The 21,131-nt window shown below is 37.6% G+C and overlaps 2 pseudogenes; one reads left to right on the top strand and one right to left on the bottom strand.

The window, feature by feature from the left end:
• Nucleotides 1-2,635: 2,635 nt before the first annotated feature.
• Nucleotides 2,636-16,992, bottom strand: LOC120217166 (annotated as a pseudogene).
• A 244-nt stretch (nucleotides 16,993-17,236) lies between these two features.
• Nucleotides 17,237-21,131, top strand: part of LOC120217309 — a 41,388-nt pseudogene continuing 37,493 nt past the window's right edge.

Raw genomic sequence — 21,131 nt, forward strand, 5'->3', positions numbered from 1 at the left:
GAAATTTAAAATTCAATTCGAATTAATTATCTTTGATCAATTGAAAGTATCCCTAAAAATTCAAAAGTGTTGGATTGTAAAAATGAAAATAAACATGAGAAATGAATAATAAAAAATATTTAATATAATAATATTAATAAAAATGAAAAATAAATAAATATATATATATATAAAACAATGTAAAAAGAAGTAAAAATATTAAAATTAGGAGAAAATGAAAAATATATAAAGTAAATAAATAAAAAATAAAATAAAAAGAATAAGTCAAAAGTTGTTACATCTCCCATGTTTTATGTGTGGAGAAACTGGTTTTGGTTTTACGTTTTTCTCCGTCCTTTCCTCTTGATGCATGAGTCTATTTATAGTCTAAAGAAACATATTTTTAGCTCAGATTTAGAGTTCTACTTGGACTCAAAATGCTTCAGTTTTAGTGTTTCAATAGGACCCAAATACGTTAGTTTTAATGTTTCAATAGGACTCAAATACGTTGATTTATTTTCTGAATCTCACTAAATCAAAGTTGTTAAGTGCGGGGCCTGCAAAAATAATAAAATAAAAATATAATAATAATAATAATAATAATAATAAATAAATAAAATATATAATATAATAAAATATTTTTATAAATCCGAACAAAAACGTGTTTCTATACATCGGAAGACGAATGCAATCTTAATTTCAAACGAAGTTGAAATGCAGACCTATATATATATATAATCTGTTAGATTGGGGTAATGCTTGGGGTTTTCTTTAGGTGAAGGCAACTTCCATACGAATGCTTAGGGTTTTGCTTTAGGTAAAGGCAACTTCCATACGAAGCGATGGAAGTCCAAATAGTGTTATATTCTTTGTATACTTTGAATGTTATGTGCAGGGCCGCATTCATAGGGGTGTTTAAATTTTTGAATTAATTTGGTTAAACGATCGAATCGATTTAATTCGATTAATTCGGTCGGTCACCTAATTAGTTCGGTCGATTAACAATTAATGATTTTTTAGATATTCGGTTAACGGTTAATTCGATTCGAAATCGATTAATTAACCGAATTAACCGAATTAAATATTATTTTAATATTTTTTCACCCCTGCCTCCCATTCTTTTCTAGATAATAGATATTCATAAATACATTGTCCAATGGTGTCTGCTACTTTGCTTTTTGCAGAATATCCAAGGGACATTGCCCCCCACTTCCTAAAAATATACACGAAACCCATAAAAATGAATTAACAAATATTATACTGGCCTAGAAATATTAACAAAGACTAACCGCTTTACCTCTTTTCCACAACACTAAGAAAATACAATAACATCTGCACCAAGACTCATGGTACTAGTCTTAAATCTGTTGCAATTTCCTCGGTTATAATTTTTTTTTTGCCTTTTTGTGTAAGGTATGGGCATGAGATGGCAGGTGGAGTATGGTGTAGTAGAGCATGGGTGAGGCAGCACTACTTTGATTTATGCCTAAATTGTTTTTTTAATTAAAAATATATTAAATTCTAAAATTTTAAAAAAATTCGGTTAATTAAAAAATTAATCGAAATTTATTCGGTTCGGTTAATATTTTCATAAAAAAATTCAGTTCGGTTAACGATTAAAGAAAAAAAATTAGATTAATTCGGTTTGGGTATTTCGGTTCGGTTCGATTCGATTTTAACCGAATGAACACCCCTACGCATTCACGACAATTTGCACCTGTTCTTTTTTAAATATTATATACTTTTAAAAAAAAATTATATATTAATTTTTAAATTTTAGTATTGTAATCTAAATTTTCTAATTACATCACTATCTAATATCATAATCGCCTATATTGCAGCACAAAATTTAGTTTTTTTAGCATGAACCAAGTTACTTCAGTCATTAAAGGGATTATTGATATGTCTCAGGTTCGAGCACAAGAGACTGTGAATTTGTTTAAATTTTTATTGTCAAATAATTGAGAATATTTTGAACAAATACTAATTTGTAATTATTTGAGATTAATAAAAAAACTAAAAAAAAAAGCTTTCTTTGAGGAGGGGACAACCTTATTTCACATGTACTAGAATAACATATCTAGTAAGTCACCATACTAAATCATATACCAACTCTTATACCTTATATTTGGGGACAATTCTCTATTTTCAATATACATGTATTTTCAGTTTGATTATAAGTTTTTATATATAGGATTAGTATAATATTGTTCTGAAAAGTGTAATGAAAAATTGATATAAGAAAGTGATTTTTAAAAGTGTGATTACAAATTTTAAATAGAGTTAGTTTACCATTGCTGTCAAACCGTTTCTATGAGATAAATGAACAGAATTTTATAAATTAAAAATATATATATTTAAAATAATATTATAATATATAAAGTTTATTAACTTAAATTATGATAAAAATATATAAGAAAGTAAATTTGTAATGCTTTTAAAGACAATATTGAACATATATAAGTTAATGGTTTTTGGCAAATCAATTAAAAGATTTCACCCAATAAATCCACTAGGTCTTGATATGCATGCTGACGCAGCCATATAAGAACATGAGCAATTCTCATGTATAGCAGAAGAAACACTAATAATTTCTGCAATAATAGAATTAGTCTACGGTTCTGCCGGTTGGTACCTCAGGGTTACCTGCCGGAGCATTTTCACTGGAGCTTCAGTTTGGGTTATCATTGGCATATGCACCCTGTGGTCGAGGAGATTGGGATGATGGTGATTCGGGTGTTGTTGGTTTAGGTTTCATCAGTATTGGCCGGCAAAACCTGTTTTAAGGAACAATTTTGAAATCTCAGCCACGAATGCCATGTATTGATACTTAGATTATCAACATCATAATACATTATATAGGCACGGAAGAGGAAAGAAAGATTACTACTTTGTGCAATATTACGTTGATCTGACTCTTTATTTTTCTTTAAATGCCCGAGTAATATTGGTAAGGATGAACATTCGATCTAAAATTGACAAGTTTTGATCTAACCTGACTCGATAAGATCTTTTATTTTATTATTATTATTATTATTATTATTTTAAATTTGAGTTTAGGTCGAATTTTTTAAAGATGGTGTGAGGTCGGATTCAATTTTAGATCAAATACAAGACCTAACACAAGAATAATAATATATTTAGGGATGATTATTATAATATCGTTCTCTTTATAATTTTTTTCAATTTGATCTCTATTCATCTAAAAAAAAGAGAATTATATATATATATATATATATATATATATATTTTAGGTCAAGTCGACTCTGAGTCACGATTTTACCCTAAAAGTTGGGTTGGTGCCAGATCATGTGGAGCTTCTCTAAATATGAGTCGAACCTAGTGACAGATAAAGAAGTATTATACAAAGGTCGAATACCAGTAGGCCAATAACCCTAAACCCACGAATAAACAATAACCTAAATGCGAAGGGTATCACCTGTCTAGTGCTTCAGCCTTCCTCCTCACATCAGCCGATAAAAGAACTGGAGTGACATACTTAGGAAGTTGGTCCTGCTGTTGTTTTTCTCTCTAAACCAGGCCTCAGCTTCAGCACACTCATTTAAGACCTATAATACACCAAAAGGTTTCAGAACTCCGCCATAAAGATCGGGGGAAGGTCCAGAGAGAGCCTTTACCTTTGCTTTCCAGCAAGTTCAACGTGATCAAATTTGGGATCATTTGACATGGCTGCCTCCCTGTAACTGTTAATGCAGTAGGCTAACTTATCAATGACGGCTCCCCTCTCGGTGTACTCTTTGTAACGTTGTTCTTCGATAGGATCCCCTTGCTGCAACAGTAAGAAATCTGTCGGCTTTATGATTGATAAAGTCGACAAAAGAAGAAAGGTGTTACCTTCTTAAGCTCTTCGAGCTTGGCAACATAGACACCCTTTGTTTCATCCTCCCCGTCTTCGTATAGCCAATACTCTCTTTCCTGAAGCTTAGCAGTGAACTCTTCCTTCTCCGAAGCAGTGACAAAATCATGGTATTTATCACTAAGCTGAAGACAATATACGATTAGTTTTAATATAATCGTAATAGCCAAGAATCAGTTCTGATAGTAGACATTAGCTTACCTTATTCCTCATGTCATAGACATAAGCCTCAACAGCATTCTTTTTATCCTTTGTTTCTTCCATAACCCTGTCTTGCAAAGCCATTTCGAACTCTTTCTCGACTGTTGGAAATAAAACACTCACACAAACAACTTTTATTGAAACTCAAACAAATATTACAAGAGTACTCTCACTCAAAAACAAGAACTACAACTCACTCTTATAAGACTTTGCTTCTTCACTCACTTAGAAGCTCTTAATTTTTCTTGATACTTAAAACTAAAATGGGAAGGGGTATTTATACTACTCAAGAACAATCCTACACCACACAAATAAACTAATTTAAACCATTACAAATTCAACACATATCTAACTCTCACCTAACTAAATTGATGTAAGCAATGACATCATTAATTAAATGATGTAAGCAATGACATCTTTAATTAAATGATGTAAGTAATGACATCAATTTAGTTTGGGTTTGGGTTTAGGCTCCCATAATGGATCAAGTTTATGATCCAACACCCTCCCTTAAACTTGATCTCGTGACCCCTAGTAGGTTCCTTAATCTTAAGAAGTCTTCGCTGGTCAGTGGCTTGGTAAAAATATCAGCAACTTGATCTTGTGACTTCACATATTCAACTTCCACATCTTTTCTTGCAACACACTCCCTTATATAGTGGTAGCGAATATCAATGTGCTTGCTTCGATCATGGAATACTGGATTCTTTGCTAAGGCAATGGCTGACTTGTTGTCGACACAAACCTTGGTAGGCTCTTCTTGTATCAAACCAATCTCCTTCAATAGATTTCTAAGCCAAATTGCATGACAAACACATGAGGTAGCAGCAACATATTCCGCTTCACAAGTGGATAATGTGACAATCGGTTGTTTCTTTGACATCCATGTGAATGCAATATCTCCCATGAAAAATACGAATCCAGTAGTGCTCCTTCGATTATCTATGTCTCCACCCCAATTACTGTCGCTATATCCAACAAGCTTGTAATCATTAGAAACTGAATAGAACAAGCCAAAGTCAATTGTACCTTTCAGATAGCGAAGAATTCTCTTTGCGGCTTTAAAATGGGTGGTTGTTGGGGATTCCATGTAGCGACTAACCAATCCAACTGCGTGAAGAATATCGGGTCTCGTGCAAGTTAGATAGCGTAGACTTCCTACCAAACTTTTGAAGAATGTTGGATCTACACTTTCGCCTTCTTCATGTTTGGTCATCTTGATCCCGTATTCTGCCGGTGTGCTTATTGGCTTACAGTTCTCCATCTTGAACTTCTTCAGTATCTCCTTTGCATAGCTTTCCTGTGAAATGAAAATTCCATCATTTTGTTGCTTAACTTCAATGCCAAGGTAGTACGCCATGAGCCCCATGTCTGTCATCTCGAATTCTTTCATCATCACATCCTTGAATTCATTAACATGCTTGGGTTGCTTCCAGTGAAGATCAAATCATCCACGTAGAGGCACACGATCAAAATATCTTCATCTTTGATCTTGATATATAGAGCATGCTCGTAGGGACATTTGTTGAAGCCATTCTCTTGGAAGTACTTGTCGATTCGGCTATTCCATGCCCTTGGTGCTTGTTTTAGCCCGTAAAGAGCCTTCTTCAACTTCAACACCTTGTCTTCATGCCCTTTGACTTCATAGCCTGATGGTTGCTGAATGTAAAGTTCCTCTTCAAGAACTCCATTTAGGAAGGCGGACTTTACATCCATCTGTTGTATCTTCCACTTGTTTTGAGCTGCCAAAGAAATGATTAGTCTGATAGTCTCCAATCGAGCAACAGGAGCAAATACCTCATCATAGTCAATTCCAGCCTTTTGACTATAGCCTTTAGCAACTAGCCTCGCCTTGTGCCTTTCAATCTCTCCTTTGGCGTTTTGCTTTGTTTTGTACACCCATTTGACACCTATCGCCTTATGTCCCTTGGGAATTGAGGTAAGTTCCCATGTGTCATTCTTCTCGATGGCCTTGATTTCTTCGTCCATCGCATCTCTCCATTTCTTTTCTTGTACCGCTTCTTGAAAGCTCACTGGTTCACAATCGGCAAACAGACAAAATAATGTAAGATTATCTTGTCGTTCAGTTACCTCATAGAGATCTCTAAGGCTTCTTGTGCGTTGCACAACTCTTTCACTTTGACTCCCACTTGACGATGATGAAGGTGATGAGTCTCCTTGAGTGGTTGATGTTGGTGAAGTGGGTGGAGTTGCAAGCTCTTGTTGAGATTCATCTAGTTGCTCCCTCATTGTCTGCTCATCTTCTTCAAACTGAGGAAAGAAATTGAAGTCATCTGTATGGGAGTTAAAATCCCATTCTCCTTCTTCGTTGAAGACCACATCTCGACTAATCACAAACTTCTTATTGTCTGGATTGTACAACTTGTAGCCCTTCGAATTAGCATCATAGCCGATGAAGATAAAACTCTCGCTTTTATCATCAAGCTTCGTTATTCTCTCGTCTGGTACGTGAACATGGGCTATACTTCCAAAGGTTCTCAAATGGGAAATGCCAGGCTTTCTTCCACTCCATGCCTCTTGCGGTGTCTTTCCCCATACACTTCTTGTTGGAGATCGATTTGACAAGTAGACTGCACACGATACTGCTTCCGCCCAAAATTCTTTGGGTAGTTTCTTGCTTTTGAGCATGCTTCGTGCCATGTCGAGGATTGTTCTATTCTTTCTTTCTGCCACACCATTTTGCTGGGGGGATCTAGGAACTGTCATTGGTCGACGAATTCCATTTGCTTCACAGAACTCTTGAAACTCCCTGGAAGTAAATTCTCCACCTCGATCGGATCTCATGGCTTTGATCTTTCTACCGCTTTCTCTCTCCACTCCTGCTTTGAACTTCTTGAAGACTTCAAAAACTTCTGACTTCTGTTTCAAGAAATATACCCAGGTTTTTCTTGAAAAATCATCAATGAAGAGAAGAAAATAGTTATTGTTACCGAGAGAGCTTGGCTTGATCGGTCCACACACATCGGTATGGATGAGCTCAAGTGGCTTCTTAGCTCTTGTCTCTGACTCCTTTGGAAAGCTTTTCCTGAATTGTTTCCCGACTAGACACCCTTCACAGAGTTGATCAGGATGGTTGATGTGAGGTAGTCCTTTCACCATCTCCTTCTTAGATAATAGCTCTAGACCTCCAAAATTGAGATGCCCAAATCGAAGATGCCAAAGCCATGATGCATCTTTGTAGCAAGCTTTCAGGCACTTTGCAACATCATTTTGTATGTTGATCAAGAACATTCTATTCTTTGACATCGGCACTTTAGCAATGAAGTTATTCTTATCATCTTTTATAGAAAGATTATAATTATTCATATGAATATCATAACCTTTCTCTACCAGTTGCCCTAAACTTAAAATGTTACTTTTCATATTGGGCACATAGTAGACATTTGAAATAAATTGATGTCTCCCATCTTTCAAACGGATAAGAATGTTACCTCTCCCTTTCACTGCTATTGTGGAATCATCTCCAAACGAAACATTTCCACTTACTGACTCGTCTAGCTCCACAAACATGTCTTTCCTTCCACACATGTGATTGCTTGCACCACTGTCAAGATACCAGGAATTTGCTTGGACACCATCAGTTTCCTTTCGTGCTAGAAGAAGAGTTTCTTTGCCATCTGTCTTTTCCTCCACGTAATTGGCCTTCTCCTCAATTTTGTTGTTGGGAGCTCTACATTCTGAAGCATAATGCCCAAATTTTTGACAATTATAACATCGAATTTGAGATTTGTCATACTTTGAGTTTGGATTAATTCTTCCACGGCCTCGTGTTGAGCTTTCTCTTTTCTCATAGTTGTTGTTGGAATTGTTATTGTTGTAATTCCAGCCTCGTCCACGACCTCGACTTCCACCTCGTCCATGGCCTCTACCTCTGCCTTGGCCACGTTGGTTTCTATCATTGCGTTGGCTCTCATGCATATCCTTGAGTTGCAGCTTGAGGAGTTGCTCAGTAAACTCATGCTTCTTTTTATGCTTCTCTTCGTATGCTTGCAATGATCCTTGGAGCTGTTCGATCTTCATTTCTTCCAAGTCTTTAGTTTCTTCAATCGTCACGACGATGTGCTCAAATTTGGGATCCAACGAACGGAGTATCTTCTCTATTATCCTCACATCGTCTAACTTTTCACCATTTCTTTTTAATTGATTAGAAACAGCTACTACTCTTGAGAAATAATCTGAAATAGACTCAGATGCTTTCATGTTTAAGGATTCGAATTCACCTCTTAATGTTTGGAGACGAACCTTCTTCACTTGCTCGGATCCTTTGTAAGAGGTTTGCAGCTTCTCCCACGCTTCCTTGCTAGAGCTTGCACTTGAAATCTTTTCAAAACCATCATCATCTAATGCTTGATAGATGAGGTAGAGAGCCTTCTTGTCTCTCTTTCTTGAATCCTTCAAAGTTGTCTTTTGATATGGTGTAAGAGTAGCAAAAACATCATCATCCGCAGGCTCATTATAACCTTTCTCTATGATATCCCACACATCTTGTGATCCAAGAAGTGCCTTCATTTTGATACTCCAATTGTCGTAGTTGTTGTTGTTGAGTGTCGGAACTTGGAATGGTGCCATACCATTTGCCATATCTCTCAATATAATAAGATTTTGTAAAATCCGATTGCACGGATGAATCCGAAACGATGAAAAAAAAACTTTGGAGGGACTTGGACAACTCGGTCAAGGGCTCCAACTCGGCTGAATCGGCTCAACTCGGTGAGTCAACTCGATTTTCTGGCAGCAGTCTTCCGGCGGTGCGTGGCGGTGCGTCAGAACTCAGATTGAGAAAATTCTGGCAGCGTCGTATTCCTCTCGTCGAGACCTTCGATCTTTCCAACTCGCTCTGATACCACTTTGTTGGAAATAAAACACTCACACAAACAACTTTTATTGAAACTCAAACAAATATTGGGAGCCTAAACCCAAACCCAAACTAAATTGATGTCATTACTTTGTTGGAAATAAAACACTCACACAAACAACTTTTATTGAAACTCAAACAAATATTACAAGAGTACTCTCACTCAAAAACAAGAACTACAACTCACTCTTATAAGACTTTGCTTCTTCACTCACTTAGAAGCTCTTAATTTTTCTTGATACTTAAAACTAAAATGGGAAGGGGTATTTATACTACTCAAGAACAATCCTACACCACACAAATAAACTAATTTAAACCATTACAAATTCAACACATATCTAACTCTCACCTAACTAAATTGATGTAAGCAATGACATCATTAATTAAATGATGTAAGCAATGACATCTTTAATTAAATGATGTAAGTAATGACATCAATTTAGTTTGGGTTTGGGTTTAGGCTCCCATAATGGATCAAGTTTATGATCCAACATCGACTGCCTTTTGAACATCTGCATGTAACATTGCACCATAAACCAACTCTGCCACTGGTATGTTTGTTTTCTTCACCTTCTGCTTGGGAGCCTCAACCTGTATGACACAGGGAAAGGTAAATGTAAATAACCTCAGAAAAAGAGACTAAGATTGTTCCATACTAAAACTTGGCAACCGGAAGTATACCTGATTTAAAGGCTGCAACGCCGACTCAGGCAGCTCATTTATATAGTTAACAAAAGGAATCACTTACTTTAGTGTCGGTCGATCTCCATTTGCACTGGCTTGTCACCTGAATCGGGAACACCATTTTCAACTGCTCCTACATCGGTTATACCTTTGGCATATTGCTTGTTAACATCTGTATCTCCTTTGGTTGGTTCTTTTGAAACTGGAACTTCTTCCTCTTCCAAGAGCTAAAAGAGCATGCAAATTGTCAGGAAAGAGCACAACAAATTCCAGTGTACTTCAAATTTTAAAAGCTCATACACTTACGCTTGCTGACTCAAGGGACACAATCCCATGCAAATTCAGGCGAACTTTGGCCTTCAATTTTGGTCGTTCAGTTCTTATTGTTGGAAAAGGACCAATCTGCTGTTAACAAATGCCACAAATTGTTTCACAAATCAGAAAGTAGAGCAAGAAATTTTTGTACCAAATAAGTTACATTTATGTGAAGAAAAAGAAAGAGGAAAAAGCAAAATAATTAGAGATTAATTGAGGTTTGTGGATTAATTACAGTGTATGTACTGATCTTTGCCGGGTTATGCAAATCGGATACATCAGAGTATTGAACATCGACACTGAAAGTACTCATCTTGTGGAATGTCACATCCTTGACACTGGGTATTGAGTTTCCCTTGGGAAAAATTAGTCGCTGTTGTTCCACTCCTCCATTCTGAGGATCAGAAGCAGACCCTTTCCACGATAGAGAAATTGGGAAAGGGAAGCTCTCATTGACCTTGAAACCATACAAATTAATTGGTGAGCTGCGTTTGATATACAGCAAGAAGCAAAAGCAAAAGGACGCAAAAAAAGGAAATAGAACATGCAGCAAGAAGAATGGAGAAACCTTGCATCATTCTCATCTTCAAACAAAAGAAAAAGAAAAGTAACAGCTAGATATCATACTACAATGCAGTCAACTGCGTACATAATGACTGATACGCAAAGCATAGATAACAACACTCAACAGAAATGGCAAAATTATGGTTGATATCTTGGTAGAAAAATACCTGGAAATCTCGAACTTTAAATGTGGGAATAAGGATTGCACATTGTAAAGCACCCCCCTTGCGACACATTCACTAGCATTCATTGTGCGCCTAGGCTCTTTACCATAGAACTCCGTGAGGATTTTCAAAATAGCAGGAACACGAGAAGCTGAGCCGACAACCTCAACCATGTGAACATCCTCAACAGCAAGTTTTGCGTCAGCAAGAGCCTTCTCTAACTGTCTCTTCACACATTGCAAAATAGGAGCACTGATCTGTTGCGGAAGACGGCTATCGGATAGAGCAAAATCGCAACTAATAATTTGAGAAAATAAAAATTGAAGATAAAAGAGACAAAATTTACGTGAAAAACCCCTAAATAATATAGGGTAAAAACCACGGACAACGGTAGAAGAATTTCACTATGAGAAAATAGGAATTACAACTTCTCTCGATCTACCAAGGAGAAAACAATGATAATTATCTCTTGATAAAAAGGAGAAAACAACTCTCAATAAACTCTAAATTCTCTCTAGTATTGGAAGAAAGCTAGAATGTTTTGGGATGGTTTTGAAGCTAAATTACCTAGGGTATTTATAGTTGAAGCTTAAGGACTAATTTGTAAATACCCTAAATTACAATGACTAAATGTGAGATTGTATCATTTTCAAAATTCAACATTTTTGTTGTCATTTGCTACCACTTGCACCGAAAGTGCATCTCTACCAAAATTGCATGTGCTTGCATGCTTTCCACCGAAATATTGTTTTGATTTTTCAATAATCTCTCACTTGAAGATTTGATTGGAACAATCATATCTTCACATCATTCTTTCTACCTTGTACTTTCACGTTGCTTACGTCTCTGACAGGCCACAAGAGGATCGACACCAAGTAAATTTATCAGCGTTGATCGCCTTCGTCATGAAATCTGCTATGTTGTCTTTGGTATGGATCTTCTGCATATCTACCGTCCATTCTTCCACCTTTTCACGAATAAAATGGTATTGAACTCGTATGTGTTTTTTCCTTGAATGAAATGTTGGATTCCTTGCTAGATGCAAGGCGCTTTGACTATCACAAAACATAGAGACATACTCTTGATTGTGCCCAAGCTCCTCCAATAGCATCTTCAGCCAAATTGCTTCTTTATTGGCTTGTGTAGCTGCTACATATTATGCTTCTGTTGTTGATGTAGCCACAACTGACTGCAATTTTGAAACCCAGCTTACAGCTCCACCAACAACTTTGAACACATATCCTGTAGTAGATTTGCTTTTATCCAAATCCCCTGCATAGTCAGAATCTACATACCCATTGATTAGTAAGTTTGATCCTCCGTAACATAATGCAACATTTGAGGTCCCTTTGATGTATCTCAGGATCTTCTTTACTGTATTCCAATGCTCTTTACATGGATTCGCCATGTATCGACTAACCACTCCCACAGCTTGTGCAATGTCTGGTCTTGTGCATATCATAACGAACATTAAACTTCCCACTGCTGATGCATATGGTACTCGAGACATCTTCATCCTCTCTTCTTCACTGCTAGGACTCATACTGGAGGATAATTTGAAGTTAATAGAAATAGGGGTAGAAATTGACTTACAATCTTGCATGATGAATCGTGACAAGATCTTTATCAAGTAATTCTTTTGTGAAAGCCAAATCTTCCTATTACTTCTGTCTCGGTGAATTTGCATCCCTAGAATCTTGTTTGTTGATCCCAAGTCCTTCATTTCAAATTCCCTAGCCAGTTGTGCCTTCAATTCTTCAAAATGATCTTTGTTGGGTCCTGCAACCAACATATCATCCCATACAATAGCAAAATAACAAAATCGTTATCACCAGACCTCTTGAAATAAGCACAAGGGTCTGCATTAAGTCTGTTGTATCCAAGGCACATAATGAAATAATCAAATCTCTTATACCAACACCTCGGCATCTGCTTTAGACCGTACAGAGATTTGTTCAACCTGCAAACCAAGTTCTTCTTTTCTTTTTCTTCAAAGCCTTCAGGCTTGAGCATATAAATTTCTTCTTCAAGATTTCTATGAAGAAAAGTTGTTTTAACATCTAGCTGCTCTAGATGTAATTCCAATATAGCACACATTGCCAAAACTACTCGAACTGTTGTTAGTCGAACCACAGGAGAAAATATTTCATTGAAATCAATACCTTCTTTTTGAGCATATCCTTTGACCACCAGTCTTGCACGATACCTCTCAACTTGATCGTCACAATTTCGCTTGATTTTGAAGACCCATTTGTTACCAATTGGATTCCTTCTTTGTGGTAGTGGCACAAGGTCCCATGTATTATTTTTATGAAGGTCTTCAATTTCTTCTTGCATCGCCATCATCTACAGTGAAGCATCTGAGTTGTTTAATGCCTCCTGGTATGTTGATGGCTCACCGTCCTCTGTTAAAAGGCAATATGCAATATTACCTTCTATAACATAATCTGAGTGCCAATTGAGACGTCTTCTCACACGATCTAATTGACGAGTTGTTGGAGCTTCAGAACTCTCTGGTTCTTGTTCATCATGTGTTGGTTCTGCTTCAGAAGAATCTCCTTTTTCAAACTCTTTTTCCACATATATCTGAGTAGTCTCTGACTTTTCAGCGCTATCATCGTCTTCTTTTCTTTGTAGTTTATCTTCTACAAAGATAAAATCTCTGTTGGTGATCACTTTGCGGGCAGTGGGATCCCACAAGCGATACCCCTTTACTCCATCAGCATACCCCAAGAATTTGCATTTCTTGGATTTTGGATCCAACTTTGAAATTTATTGGGAGTTGTACATCACGTACACAATACTTCCAAATACATGGAGGTTTGAATAATCAGCTGGTTTACCAGTCCACATCTCTATTGGTGTCTTCAGCTCTATTGCAGTTGATGGAGCTCGATTCACCAAATAACAGGCGGTATTGACTGCTTCTGCCCAAAATGATTTTTCTAGGCTTGCATTCCTCAACATTGCTCTTGTTCTTTCTAACAAGGTTCTGTTCATCCGCTCTGCCACTCCATTTTGTTGAGGAGTGTTCGCCACTGTGAACTGTCTTTTGATGCATTCTTTCCTGTAAAAGTCATCAAATTCTTCACTTGTATATTCTACTCCATTATCTGTTCTGAAACACTTGATCTTATTTCTAGAATCAAGTTCCACCCACGCTTTGAAGATTTTGAAAGTTGAAAACACATCTAACTTCTTCTTAATAGGGTACACTCAACATCTCCTGGAGTAGTCATCAATAAATGAGACAAAGTACTTTGCTCCGCCTAGGGATGTAACTGGTGCTTGCCATACGTCAGAGTGAACCAATTCTAGAACACTTTTGCCTCTAGAATTTGACATATTAAATTTCAACCGGTGTTGCTTACTTGTTATGCAATGCTCACACAAAGTAAGTGATACCTTCGCTAAGCCTAGAAGTAGCTTTTGCTCTACAAGGACTTTCATTCCTTGTTCTGACATGTGTCCAAGTTTCTGATGCCATAGCATTACAGAATCTGAGCTACATGAGGCAACAGAGGCTTCTGCTTCTAGTAAAGTCTCCCCCTTCAGCATGTACAAGTTTGCTGCTATATTTTCATCTTTCAGCACCACAAGCGCTCCACGGAACACCTTCATGATTCCTTTCCGTGTTTCAATCTTGCTTGCATTATTATCCAACAATCCGTAGGATAATAAATTTTTCTTCAGGCCTTTCACGTGCCGCACATCTCGAACAACTTTGATTGTTCCATCATACATCTTCAATTTGATGGTTCCCACACCAACGATCTCTAAGGCATGATCATTGTAACTATACAGAGATCCTCCTGAGACATGTTCATAATGATGGAACCATTTTCTTCTTGAGGTCATATGATATGTTGCTCCCGAATCAATGAGCTATATATTTGCATATCTTTTTCTACCTTCTACGGTGGTTGACGCTTCACAACATAGAGCATCTCTATCATCTGAAGTGTTTGCAGTATTGCCTTGTGGATTGGAGTTTTTATTTAGACTCCAACAATCCTTCTTCAAATGACCCTTCTTTCCACAGTTGTAGCACTTTAAATTCTTCTTGCTTCTCGACTTAGATCTACCATGTTTGTGACTGCTGCTTTGGCCACGTTCTGTTGATCTCCCTCTCATCGTTGTCAACGCTTCTGCTTGTTGCAGATTTACTTGTCTGTTTTCCTTGTTCTTGCACCGATTTTTTTCTTGTAGAACAGTAGCTGTAACATCATCGAAGACTAGACTGGTGACATTACTGTTTGTCAAGTTGATGATGAGTTAATCATACGAATCTGGTAGACTTTGAAGTAGAAGTTCAGCACGTTCTTGTTCTACTATTTTACAACTTAAGGATGTAAGCTGAGAAAATAAAGTGTTCAGTGTGTTTAAGTGCTCCGTTACTGAAGTAGATTTTGACATCCGAAGAGTGTACAATTTCCTCTTAAGGAAAATTTTATTGTGCAACGATGTGGCCTCGTATAATTTGGTGAGATGATCCCATATCTCCTTAGCTGTCTTCTTCTCCTCGATGCTTGACAATACTTCATCTGCTAATGCTAGATGAAAGTTTGTCATAGCATTCCCGTCCATTTCGATCCATTTGTTGTCGTCTGTGAAATCTATCGGCCTTTCACTGATAGCTGCTAGATAACCGTCTTTCCTCAGGATGGCCTTCATCTTCAATTTCCACAATGAGAAATTTCTCCCATTAAATTTTTCAATATCAAATTTCGTTGCCATAGCTTCTATTATGGATAGCTCCCACTATTTCACTATCGTGAATAGTTCTCTGGAACCTTAAAAGAATGGGTAATGCCTTCTTACTTTCTTATGTTGGAGGATCCACCTTTTGGTGGCAACCACAAAGATAAGTAGATATTACACACTCAAATCTGACTCGGATACCAATTGTTGTGGAAGACGGCTATCGGATAGAGCAAAATCGCAACTAATAATTTGAGAAAATAAAAATTGAAGATAAAAGAAACACAAAATTTACGTGGAAAACCCCTAAATAATATAGAGTAAAAATCATGGACAACGATAGAATAATTTCACTATGAGAAAATAGGAATTACAACTTCTCTCGATCTACCAAGGAGAAAACAATGATAATTCTCTCTTGATAAAAATGAGAAAACAACTCTCAAGAAACTCTCTAAATTCTCTCTAGTATTGGAAGAAAGCTAGAATGCTTTGGGATGGTTTTGAAGCTAAATTACCTAGGGTATTTATAGTTGAAGCTTAAGGACTAATTTGTAAATAACCTAAATTACAATAACTAAATGTGAGATTGTACCATTTTCAAAATTCAACATTTTTGTTGTCATTTGCTGCCACTTGCACCAAAAGTGCATCTCCACCAAAATTGCATGTGCTTGCATGCTTTCCACCGAAATATTGTTTGGATTTTTCAACATGATCTGCTCAAACTCCTCTCTCTTAATGAAACCCCTAACATCCTTCTCATCCATTAAACACTCAATATTTAAAGGCGCTTCACGATTGGCACTAAGTACCTTTTTTAGCTTCTCACAAGCAGCCCGAAGCCTAATAGAAGACCTTGCATTCTGGAAGACATCAATCTTGTATTCCTCTTTAAATTTTGCAGCAAAATGATGGAGAGCTTCATCAAAATCTCTACCGCCTAAAGAGCGGCCAAACGAATGAGCCAATATCTTGAGTTGCCCATTCTTGAAGCCAACAATACAAACTTGCATGCTAGCATGTCCAATATCAACAAAGGCCACATTTAATTGGTCATGTTCAGGTAAATCGGTCTTATAAATACCATAAGCCAATGTTGTTGTTGTAGTTTCATGAATCAAGTGAAGAGGTTGCAAACTTGCAATTTGGGCTGCATCTATTACTGCCCTTCCTTGAAGATCAGTGAAATATACATGAATTCCAATGCAGTAATCCACCACTGCTGCATTCAGATTCTTCTCGGCTATGCTTTTCAGATTCGACAAAATCATTCCTTGTACTTGGGTTGGGGTAAAAGTCCTTATTTCACATAAATAAGGAGCATGAATCAAAGGATAATCATCAGGACCCTCAGTGACATTGAAAGGCAATGACCTGAGATCCCTTTGCAACTCAGGATCTGAGAACCAACGGCCAATCAAACGTTTTATCTAAGAAATTGAATTCTTAGTGTTCATTGCAGAAGATGCCGCCCCTGCAGTCCCAATGAATCTCTGCTTCTCCCCAAAGCATACAATCGACAGGGTTTCACGCTTTGATTCATCATTAAGCACGACATCAATACCTCTCTGCCTCGCAACAGCAACAATGGAACTCTAGTTGCCAAAATCAAATCCAACAACACTCATCTTCTACACCAATTATTTTATTAAATAAAAATCAATCCACGCTTAACAAAACAACTAGCATATGGAGTATATATGTTGAAGCAGAAAGTAAAAAAAAAGTCATAAACACAATATTGGAAATCTAGACATGGCACTGGACCTCATAGGATCATTAATTCTTTAACAGTAAATACCATAACATGATTCAATTAACATCCGCCCCCCCTTCATTTCGATACTCCAGACGAGTTAATTATTTACATTAATGCAAACCAGAAGACAGCAGTCAGAGGTATATGATTATCACGTGCATGCAGAGACACAAATGTATTTAAAGTTGATCAAAATTTCACGCAATGACTGATAGAAATCGCATTCGAATCAACCTAAGATAACTAATTTCAACTAAATCTACGTAAATTTTATTAAAAAAACACTTAAATAAGCTAATTTTATACATAAAAATTGTTAAAAGTTTCAAAGTTTGGCAACCAACTTTGGAAATTTTTTTTTTCAAAGTTTGGTAAATGTTTCTTTGAAAAATGTTTTTAAAAGTTTGGTAAAATTTTGGTAGATGTTTGTTGAAAATAGGAATGGGTAAATTCACTTTAGTCATTGCACTTTAGGGTATTTTCAAAGATTAGTCCCTAAGTTTCTACTATAAATACCCTTACCCATTTAGCTTCAAAATCATCCCAAAACATTTCTTTCTTCCTATACTAGAGAGCTTTCTTGTGAGTAGTGAGTGTTTTGTAAACACCTGTAAATTTTCTCTCTTAGTAAAAGATCTGCAGCAGCCCGGAGACGTAAGCACAATTGGCTGAACTCCGTTATCAATTTTCGGGTATTATTTTTCCGCTTTTATTTCGCATTCTCACTAATCTGGTTATAGGGAAATTACTTGTACTCGGTTTATTTTCCTAACAACTGGTAATCAGAGCTTTTGGTTGTGAATTTTTTCAAATTTTCTGTGAGGTTACTATTGATTACTATTCACGTGAATAGTGAATTTCGTGAATAGTGAAATTCGATCGGCGATACGAGTTTTGTCGACGGTGGTGTTCTAATACACGGTGATTCGCAAGAATTGTCAGAAACGATCCAAACGAAGCCAGATTCGAGTGGGAGCGATGGCTGCAGACGAAGGGAAGGTGAAAATTGAAAAGTTCGATGGTGCGGACTTTGGTTTTTGGAAGATGCAGATTGAAGATTTTTTGTACCAGAAAAATCTATATCAACCTCTCTCAGGAAAGCAACCAGAGGGCATGAAGGATGAAGATTGGGCTCTTCTCGACAGACAAGCCCTCGGAGTTATCCGACTGACGTTATCCCGCAATGTTGCTTTTAACATAGCAAAGGAAAAGACCACGGCGGGTCTTATGGCGGCTCTCTCCAGTATGTACGAGAAGCCATCGGCCTCAAACAAAGTTCATTTGATGAGGCGATTATTCAATTTGCGGATGGCGGAAGGGGCATCGGTGGCACAACACCTAAATGAACTCAACACAATCACAAACCAGTTAAGTTCAGTGGAAATTGAGTTCGATGATGAAGTTCGAGCTTTAATTCTCTTATCATCTCTACCAGACAGTTGGAATGCTACTGTTACAGCAGTCAGCAGTTCGTCGGGAAACAGCAAATTAAAATTCGACGATGTTCGGGATCTGGTATTGAGTGAAGAAATTCGACGAAGAGAATCGGGTGAAGCATCAACCTCCTCAGCCTTGCACACCGAGTCTAGAGGGAGAACTTCAGAAAGAAATTCAAATCGTGGCAGATCAAAATCCAGAAGGGGCAAATCAAGAACAGGAAATAAAGATTTTACCTGTTATAATTGCGGCAAGAAGGGTCACTTCAAAAGAGATTGCCGAGCACTGAAGAAAGATACCGGTGCACAGGAATCTGCCAACGTGACAGAGGAGACAGGTGATGCAATGATTCTAAGCGTCAACAGTCCGATTGAATCATGGATCTTGGATTCAGGGGCATCTTTCCACTCCACCCCATACCAAGAAATCATGGAGAACTATGTCAGTGGTGATTTTGGGAAGGTTCATCTTGCTGATGATGAAACCTTAAAGATCGTCGGAAAAGGAGACATCCGACTAAAGTTGCCAAACCAGACCACCTGGAAGCTGACAGGAGTGAGACATATTCCTGGCCTCAAAAGAAATCTGATTTCTGTTGGACAGCTTGATGGAGAAGGATATAGCACAACTTTTTCAGGCTGTGAATGGAAGATTACCAAAGGATCACTCGTCATTGCTCGTGGTAAGAAGACTGGTACTCTCTATGTAACCTCAAATTTAGAGAATATCATTGCAGTAGCAGATGCTGATGGAAAATCAAACCTATGGCACCAAAGGCTTGGCCATATGAGCGAGAAAGGAATGAAGATACTTCTGTCAAAAGGGAAGCTGTCGGATCTAAAGAATGTAGATGTCGGACTATGCGAGGATTGCATCTTTAGAAAACAAAAGAAAGTCAGTTTTGCAAAGATTGGCAAGACACCCAAGGCAGAAAGGTTAGAGTTGGTTCATACTGATGTATGGGGACCATCCCCAGTTCCATCTCTTGCGGGCTCACTATATTATGTCACCTTCATCGATGATTCAACAAGGAAGGTGTGGGTTTATTTTCTGAAGAAGAAATCAGAAGTCTTTGATACCTTCAGAAAATGGAAGGCCATGGTGGAAAATGAGACTGGTTTGAAAGTCAAGCGGTTGAGGTCTGACAATGGAGGAGAATACAGAGACAGTAGATTCAGAGATTTCTGCGCAAACAATGGGATCAAGATGGAGACAACAGTTCCCATAACACCGCAGCAGAATGGCGTAGCAGAGCGCATGAACAGAACTCTGAATGAACGTACCAGAAGCATGAGGATACATGTCGGATTGCCCAAATTTCTATGGGCTGAAGCTATCAACACTGCAGCTTACTTGATCAACCGTGGGCCCTCAGTTCCTTTGGATGGCGGAATACCAGAGGAAGCTTGGAGCAAGAAAGAAATAAATCTTTCATACTTAAGAGTGTTTGGTTGTATTTCTTATGTACACATAAACTCTGCTGAAAGAAGTAAACTTGATGCCAAGTCCAACAAATGCGTCTTTGTTGGTTACGGTGGTGATGAGTTCGGTTACCGGTTTTGGGACTACGAAAATCGAAAGATCATCAGAAGCAGAGACGTCATTTTCAATGAAAATGTGATGTACAAAGATAGGTCAACCGCAGAATCAAGTAATACCGAAGCTGAAACAAAGGAATTTGCTGAGTTCGAGGAGATTTCTGAAAATGATGTTCAGATCAATCCTGAAGCAGTTCAAGAAGAACCAGGCACACCAGAACTGAGACACTCCTCCAGAATTCCTAAACCAACCCAACGGTATTCTCCTTCTTTACACTACTTGTTGCTGACTGACAATGGTGAACCAGAGTGCTATGATGAAGCAATGCAAGTGGAGGATTCAGTCAAGTGGGAGTTTTCCATGAAAGATGAGATGGACTCGCTTATGTCAAATCAGACATGGGAATTAGCTGAATTACCACCAGGCAAGAAAGCGCTCCACAACAAGTGGATTTACAGGATCAAAGAAGAGCACGATGGGAGCAAACGCTACAAAGCAAGATTGGTTGTCAAAGGCATTCAGCAAAAAGAAGGTATTGACTACAATGAAATTTTCTCTCCAGTCGTAAAATTGTCTACAATCAGACTGGTGTTGGAAATTGTAGCTGCAGAGAATTTACATCTTGAGCAGTTAGATGTAAAGACAGCTTTCCTTCATGGTGATTTGGAGGAAGAAATCTATATGAGGCAGCCAGAAGGCTTCATAGAGGCAGACAAGAAAAACCTGGTATGCAGGTTGAAGAAGAGCTTGTATGGTTTAAAACAAGCTCCTAGACAGTGGTACAAGAAGTTCGATAGCTTCATGAGTAGCAGTGGTTTTATCAGATGCCAAGCAGATCATTGTTGCTACATCAAGAGGTTCGACAACAGCTTCATTATTTTATTATTGTACGTTGATGACATGCTCGTTGCAGGCTCAGACATGCAAGAGATTATACACTTGAAGCAAAAATTGTCGAAGCAATTTGCTATGAAGGATCTGGGCGCTGCAAAGCAGATTCTTGGGATGAGGATCAAGAGAGACACAAAGTCG

Source organism: Hibiscus syriacus, unplaced genomic scaffold (genome assembly GCF_006381635.1).
Source record: "Hibiscus syriacus cultivar Baekdansim isolate YM2019G1 unplaced genomic scaffold, ASM638163v2 tig00110186_pilon, whole genome shotgun sequence".
Taxonomy (NCBI): Eukaryota; Viridiplantae; Streptophyta; class Magnoliopsida; order Malvales; family Malvaceae; genus Hibiscus; species Hibiscus syriacus.